At 41.4% G+C, this 8,086-nt stretch overlaps 1 long non-coding RNA gene across 1 annotated transcript; it reads right to left on the reverse strand.

The window, feature by feature from the left end:
* Nucleotides 1-856: 856 nt before the first annotated feature.
* Nucleotides 857-2,906, reverse strand: LOC149441920 (uncharacterized). The gene is made up of 2 exons (XR_016307272.1): nt 2,783-2,906; nt 857-1,281 (listed from the first exon to the last, which is right to left on the reverse strand). It is a non-coding gene; the product is annotated as an uncharacterized LOC149441920 (long non-coding RNA).
* Between the last annotated feature and the right edge of the window lie 5,180 nt (nt 2,907-8,086).

The raw sequence follows: 8,086 nt of genomic DNA on the forward strand, positions 1-8,086 counted from the left end.
ATTAAAATTATAAAAATTAAAATAAAAAAATATATTTTTTATTTTTTTAAATTAGTTTTTTTTTTAATGTAGAATTATTTTAATATAATTTTTTCAGCACTTGAAACTTTTCCTTTTGCAATTAAGAAAAAAAAAATTAAATTATAAATGAATTAAAATAAAAAACTAATAAGAAAATATATATTTTTTTTATTAGGTTTTGTTTTTTATTTTAATTTATAATTATTTAATATAAAAAAAATTTTCAGCACTTGAAACTTTTCAGTTTGCAATTAAGGAAAAAAAAAAAATATTAAACAAAAATGTAAAATATTTTCTTTATTATATTTATTAGTTTTACCCCCACCCCAATTACAAAACAAATTTTTTAGCATAAAAATGTCACATTTACCATTTGCTGTCGGTAAGAGCAGTAGCTCTGATGGTGCGTTAGAGAACAGCTCAGTGAGAACACGGGGGGGGGGGGGGGAAAAGAGCTGGAGAGATCAGTTTCCACAAAATGCAAGGTGGGAAACGCCCCCTTCTCTCCTAGCGGAGACGCTACCTCCTGGCTTAGTAGTCAGTTATACAAAGGCTGATCACAAGCAAGCATGCAGCCCGCAGGTCACCTTGCATATCAATATTTTTTTTCTTTTTTTTTTTTTTTATGAAGTATGGGCTTTCAAAGATTATTTTAAAATAAATTGAATTTAATTAAAGGGGAAATATATTACACTTTTTGGTCAATTATTAGTTGTATGCATTAAATTAGAGGATTTGCAGATTAATAAAGGAACCTAAAAAGTGATTCAACTCTCCAAGTGAAATATCAGTTTTGGGTGGACGTGCCCTTTTAAAAAGAAAGCTTGTGTTTAAAAAAAAAAAAAAAAAAAAGGGGCTGCCATTCCAAATTTTCTTCTAAAAATGCCATATCCCGGTCTGTCTGTGGCTTGAGTTCTTGGGAGTCGCTGACCTGGAGCAAATATAGTAGGAACTCCTGAGCCGCATACTTGTCCCAGGTCAGTGGCTCAGAAAGGAATGAGATTAACGGATGAGCATGGCGGCCAGGCAACTCGCATTTTCAGAAGGGAATGCCAGCCACAGCAGTTCTACACATCTTTTGTAAAATCACAGTTCGTGCTCATTGGCTGCTGATTTTTTCTTTTTTCGTTCTGTTTTTGCCCGTCTTTTTTCATTTCACAGACAGAGGCGTCCTCGTAGGTTGACGGCTCAGGGAGACTCTCCGGCTTGTCCCAGTCTCCTCCATTGTGCTGAGGTTTGGGCAGCTCTGTAAGTGCAAATCTGCGGGGATGAGAAGAGAAGGAAAATTATCGGTCAGGGCTGGAAAACTGAGATCATAGGACACCGAGCTCAGTGGAAAATGTGACCTTCTAGGAGATCCTCAGCCACATGGAAGTGACCAAGACACAGTCGCTAGGAGCCAGTCACAGCCTTGGTGCTGGTAGGGCAGATCGCTCCAGCCAAGCTAAAAATTATCAGGACGACTTGTAAATTATAGCAGACCTTAACAGGAGGGAAAAAAAAACAAAACACAAAAAAAAAAATATAATAAAATACAAATAAACAAACAAAAAAAAAAAACAAATGCAAACAAAATTAAAAAACAAAACAAAAACCCAAATAAACAATTAAAAAACACACAAGGTGGTGGTTGAAATCAACCTGCAATATCACTTTGGGCATGCTAAAGTGATATGAGCCAATATGGACTCCGAGGTCACTTTAGCATGCCTCAAGTGTCATTGCAACTTGAAAAATGAGGACAAGACTCATGAAACGACTGCAACTTTGTCCAATAAAACCGCATGCATGTGGACACAATATAAAATGGAGGCATAATTCCGGACCCAGGAGACACAGTCACCCCATAGTAATGAACGGCTGTATGTTTGTATGCCCGGCGCTTGCAAATGTGCATAAAACCTTAAAATACACAAAAGCCACACGATTGACATATCAATGTACTGGATACTCTGCAATTGAGTCCACAGACACCACTGGGGGGGGGTTACCCCTGCGTCCACACAGACACCACTGCTGGGGGGTTACCCCTGCGTCCACACAGACACCACTGCTGGGGGGTTACCCCTGCGTCCACACAGACACCACTGCTGGGGGGTTATTGCTGCATCCACACAGACACCACTGCCGGGGGTTATCCCTGCATCCACACAGACACCACTGCCGGGGGTTATCCCTGCATCCACACAGACACCACTGCCGGGGGTTATTGCTGCATCCAACGCTGGGGTTATTTTTGTGGCCACTGAAACCTCTGTTAGGGGTATTATTATTACCGCCACCTCTACCAAGGATGAGGCTTTTTACTCTTCTCTTCCTGCTGCAACAGGACCAAAATTCTGAGTAAATTGGTATGGTGCGGTAGAACCCAACTTCAAGCGACGTACCTCAATAGCCGTCACGGCTGGCGGGCTAGGGTCCCCCCCCCCCTCCCAAGGGGCAGCTGTGGTTGAACTCTGTTTTGACTTGAATAAAAATTTAATTTGAAGAGGTTTTCAATTTTTTTTCCCCATCTTGACCGGGGGGGAGGGCAATGGTGCAGTTTTCGTATACTCACCCTGGGCACTGGGTGACCTTGTATTGGTCAATCTCTAACTGACTAACCAACATATGTAAGCTACAAAGGGGGGGGGGGGGGGGGGGAAAAAGGCCTCCTTTGAAGCTCTAGCCTTGGAAGTTTCAGATGAAAGCCTAGTGAGAAAACACTTATAGAATGTAAACCGTCTCTACAAATAATGAGATTGGTGGGATATCTCCGTACCTCAGTCATCGGAGCATCTTGCGCGGCGTGTGCTCTGTCAGGATGGGAGACCTCGAATGTAACTTGTCACAAAGTGCCGGCACAACTTTTGACTTCTTCTTCACTGGAAAGAAACCTGTAACAATGCAGCAAAGATTTCAAGTTTAGACTACGTAGACATGCAATAAAACATACATTTCTGGAAACTCAAAAGACAAAATAAAAATATAATATATATATATTTAAATAAAAAATAAAAATAAATAAAAATAATAAATACAAAATTTTACTAAAATTTTCTGGAAATGTGGAGCCTGGTCAAACCAAGCTGTACACAGAATTCGCAAAAACAAAAAACAAACAAAGCATTCATGGCATGAAACTCAAGAATAGCAAAAAGGGCCCCCATGGCGGGTATTTTATTTGCTGGTGCCTTTTTTTTTTTTTTTTTTTTTTTAAGCAGACACCTGTGTGCATATACTGAGTGGCCTCACACACAAAAGCACAAAATACACAGCACTGAAAGCTGCAGTGCGGGTCACAAGATCTTTTTTTATGCCTCTCTGTTGTGGTACAAATTCCAAAATTCTCATTTTTATTTTGTATTTTGCTGGCCAGAACAAAAATAGAAATAAAGCTAAGTTTTTTTTACCCAATTTTTTTACATTTTTTTAATTTAAAGCTTTTGCACTTTGAATAATGACAGTATACTTCTGGGGGGTGGGGAACAGGTGTCCTTTTAATCCTGCAGGTGGCTTGGTTGCAGTAGGCTGTAACCGTAGAGTATATAGGTTTCTTTGAAGCTGTATGTATCCTCCCCAGCCCTTGCCCCCCCCCCCCCCCCCCCCCTCAAAAAAAAAAAAAAAAAAAAAAAAAAAAAAAGAAGGACAAGGAAAGGCAAGTGTTATAGTCCCTGGGATCTGAAAACTTTAAGCTGAACTCTAGGCACAAAACAATATTTAAGAAAAAAAAAAAAAAAAATTCACATTAAAATTTTATATACAGTGGGGATCGAAAGTTTGGGCACCCCAGCTAAAAATTTGTATTAATGTGCATAAAGAAGCCAAGGATAGATGGAAAAATCTCCAAAAGGCATCAAATTACAGATTAGACATTCTTATAATATGTCAACAAAAGTTAGATTTTATTTCCATCATTTACACTTTCAGAAATAACAGAAACAAAAAAATGGCGTCTGCAAAAGTTTGGGCACCCTGCAGAATTTATAGCATGCACTGCCCCCTTTGCAAAGCTGAGACCTGCCAGTGTCATGGATTGTTCTCAATCATCGTCTGGGAAGACCGGGTGATGTCAATCTCAAAGGTTTTAAATGCCCGGACTCATCTGACCTTGCCCCAACAATCAGCACCATGGGTTCTTCTAAGCAGTTGTCTAGAAAACTGAAACTGAAAATAGTTGACGCTCACAAAGCTGGAGAAGGCTATAGAAAGCTGGAGAAGGCTATAAGAAAACCTCTTCTACGTCCTCACCACAAAAATCATCGTTTGAACTTTGCAAATGAACATATAGACAAGCCTGATGCATTTTGGAAACACGTTCTGTGGACCGATGAGGTTAAAATTGAACTTTTTGGCCGGAATGAGCAAAGGTACGTTTGGAGAAGGGGCACAGAATTTAATGAAAAGAACCTCTGTCCAACTGTTAAGCATGGGGTTGGATCAATCATGCTTTGGGGTTGTGTTGCAGCCAGTGGCACAGGGAACATCTCACGAGTAGAAGGAAAAATGGATTCAATAAAATTTCAGCAAATTTTGGATGGTAACTTGATGCCATCTGTGAAAAAGCTGAAGTTAAAGAGAGGATGGCTTCTACAAATGGATAATGATCCTAAACACACCTCAAAATCCACGGGGGATTACATCAAGAGGCGTAAACTGAAGGTTTTGCCATGGCCTTCACAATCTCCTGACCTCAACATAATTGAAAATCTATGGATAGACCTTAAAAGAGCCGTGCGTGACAGACAGCCCAGAAATCTCAAAGAACTGGAAGACTTTTGTAAGGAAGAATGGGCAAAGATACCTCAAACAAGAATTGAAAGACTCTTGGCTGGCTACAAAAAGCGTTTACAAGCTGTGATACTTGCCAAAGGGGGCAGTACAAGATATTAACTCTGCAGGGTGCCCAAACTTTTGCAGACGCCATTTTTTTGTTTTCGGTTATTTTGAAAGTGTAAATGATGGAAATAAAATCTAACTTTTGTTGACATATTATAAGAATGTCTAATCTGTAATTTGATGCATTTTGGAGATTTTTCCATCTTTCCTTGGCTTCTTTATGCACATTAATACAAATTTTTAGCTGGGGTGCCCAAACTTTTGATCCCCACTGTATATATCCCCTATGAGATAGGGGATATATAGATTATATTTTAAATGTGAAATTTTTTCTTTAAATTTTTGCCTACATCATAGAGCGGGCCTCGCCTCGTGTCCCCCAAGGCAGGGGAGAGCGGGCCTCGCCTCTCAGCGGAGGAGAGCAGACCTCTCCTGCACCCGTCCCCTCAGTGGCGCTGCCAGTGTAATGGCAGTGCCGAAGGAGAAGCTGGAAACAGGAACTCGGCTTCACAATGAGGCTTGGAGCGCACAGGTGGAGCCGCTCCATCTTTGCTTGCCACACAAGGATTTCCCCTCTAATTTGGCGAGCGGCTTTTTCAAGCCCTGTCATAGGGGATATATATTATATGTTAATGTGAATTTTTTTTTCTTCTTTAGGGCCTATGACGTACAGTAATTAGTGTTGTTCATAGCCTGTGCAGAGAGCAGAATTTTGGGAGGGACCAAGCAGGCTCCACCCACTACAGGCTACCTGCAGAACACAAGAGGGGCGGAGACAAGACCAGTCACCCGGCACAAGAAGAGAGAGCAGCAGTGACCGGTCTTTATTACAGGAAGCTTCTGCACAAGTCAGACATTGCCAAAATGGTAGTATGGCAGCCCACCCCTCCACGCTCCTCTTTTGACATGTGTACTACAGAAGAGAAAACCAACCTGGCCATGCTGTATGGTAGAGGTAACGACATCACAAGACTGGAATTGAGTTAGAAAAGGTAAAATAATTGCCATATTATTCCAATTGCCAGGATTCCATAAGGCCATGACCCAGTGTGTTGGGTTCATCTAAGTGATCTGCATGTGTATAAACGGCCGAATATTCACTAGATACCTACAAGCACAACATTTTCTCAGCCAGCATAGGAAAGTATTATGGTGATGATATCCCCCGTGGCTGAAAGTTCTCGGGGGAACTTCTTTGTCTGGTTTGAATTTGCTAACCCAGTTGGTATTGATGCCCTGGGATTAGGCCAGCACTGGGGTTGTCTGGATATTCTTCCCTTCTCCACTGGCATTAACATGTACACTTGAGCAATCCAAGCATGCAATGATTGTTTGCATAAACGATTGTTCGCCAGTCGAAACTTCGACCGCCATCTAATCTGTATGCATGGCTTAACCTTTTGCCCTGGTCTATCTCCGTACTAACGCTGCCCAACAATGGAAAAGAGTGCGTCATTTAGGGGTCCACATCAGAAATTCACAGAGAGTTAGAGGTCATGGGAGAGGTTCCAAAGTGCGCAAAAACCTGCTAGTGAGTTATAGAATGGAGACCCTCATTACCTGCTGAACAGTAAACTTCTCCCCCTTACCCATGCCTGCTTTACTGTAGAACGATCCTGTAGTTCAGAAGACCCTGGGCCACTGCCAACCAACGGTTTGCTCTGCAGACTCTCAATGAGCATTCTAGGTGATATTCACCAACTTGGAACCCCCCCTTTCCCCACATACACACAGATTATAGATCAGGCACCCTTGTGTCAAGCCAGATTTTGAGTTTCAGTTGACGTACAAAGTTACAATGTTGCAGAAATGTGAAAGCATTTCCTAGATCACAGGTCTCCAAACTATGGCCCTCCAGCTGTTGAAGTACTACAAGTCCCATCATGCCTCTGCGAGTCTTGCAAGGCCTCGTGGGACTTGCAGTTCAATACCTGGAGGGCCATAGTTTGGAGACCCCTGTCCTAGATTGTAAGCGCTAATGAGCAGGGCCCTCGGTTTCCTCTTGTAAGAAGTTGTATTGTAACTAATGTACAAACTATAGGAGAAGGAAGGAAGGAAAAGAAGAAGGAGAAAAGGAAGGAAAAAAGGAAGGAAAAAAGGAGAAAAGGAAGGAAAAAAGGAAGGAAAAAAGGAAAAAAGGAAGGAAAAAAGGAAGGAAAAAAGGAAAAAAGGAAGGAAAAAAGGAAGGAAAAAAGGAAAAAAGGAAGGAAAAAGGAAGGAAAAAAGGAAAAAAGGAAGGAAAAAAGGAAGGAAAAAAGGAAAAAAAGGAAGGAAAAAAGGAAGGAAAAAAGGAAAAAAGGAAGGAAAAAAGGAAGGAAAAAAGGAAAAAAGGAAGGAAAAAAAGGAAGGAAAAAGGAAAAAAGGAAGGAAAAAAGGAAAAAAGGAAGGAAGGAAAAAAGGAAGGAAAAAAGGAAAAAGGAAGGAAGGAAAAAAGGAAGGAAAAAAGGAAAAAGGAAGGAAGGAAAAAAGGAAGGAAAAAGGAAAAAAGGAAGGAAAAAAGGAAAAAAGGAAGGAAGGAAAAAAAGGAAGGAAAAAAGGAAAAAAGGAAGGAAGGAAAAAAGGAAGGAAAAAAGGAAAAAAGGAAGGAAGGAAAAAAGGAAGGAAAAAAGGAAAAAAGGAAGGAAAAAAGGAAAAAAGGAAGGAAGGAAAAAAGGAAGGAAAAAAGGAAAAAAGGAAGGAAAAAAGGAAAAAAGGAAGGAAAAAAGGAAAAAAGGAAGGAAAAAAGGAAAAAAGGAAGGAAAAAGGAAAAAAGGAAGGAAAAAAGGAAAAAAGGAAGGAAGGAAAAAGGAAGGAAAAAAGGAAGGAAGGAAAAAAGGAAGGAAGGAAAAAAGGAAGGAAGGAAAAAAAGGAAGGAAGGAAAAAAGGAAGGAAGGAAAAAAAGGAAGGAAGGAAAAAGGAAGGAAGGAAAAAAGGAAGGAAGGAAAAAGGAAGGAAGGAAAAAAGGAAGGAAGGAAAAAAAGGAAGGAAGGAAAAAAGGAAGGAAGGAAAAAAGGAAGGAAGGAAAAAAGGAAGGGTTCCTGCCTGCCCCCCTTCCCTGTCCGTCCCCCCGTTCCGGTCCTGTCCCCCCTTCCTTGCCTTCCCCCCGTCCTTCCGGCCCCCCTGGCCTTCCTTGCCCCCCTGTCCGGGCCGTCCCTCCTTCCCGCCTCCTTCCCTGTCCCTCCGTCCCTGCACTGCCCTTCCCTCCTTCCCTCCTTCCCTTCCGGTCCCTCCTGTCCCCTCCCTTGCCCTCCTTGCCCGCCGTCCTTCC

The sequence above is a fragment of the Staurois parvus genome, unplaced genomic scaffold, assembly GCF_062004578.1.
Source record: "Staurois parvus isolate SC_StPar_1 unplaced genomic scaffold, SC_StPar_1.0 ptg000935l, whole genome shotgun sequence".
NCBI classification, from domain to species: domain Eukaryota; kingdom Metazoa; phylum Chordata; class Amphibia; order Anura; family Ranidae; genus Staurois; species Staurois parvus.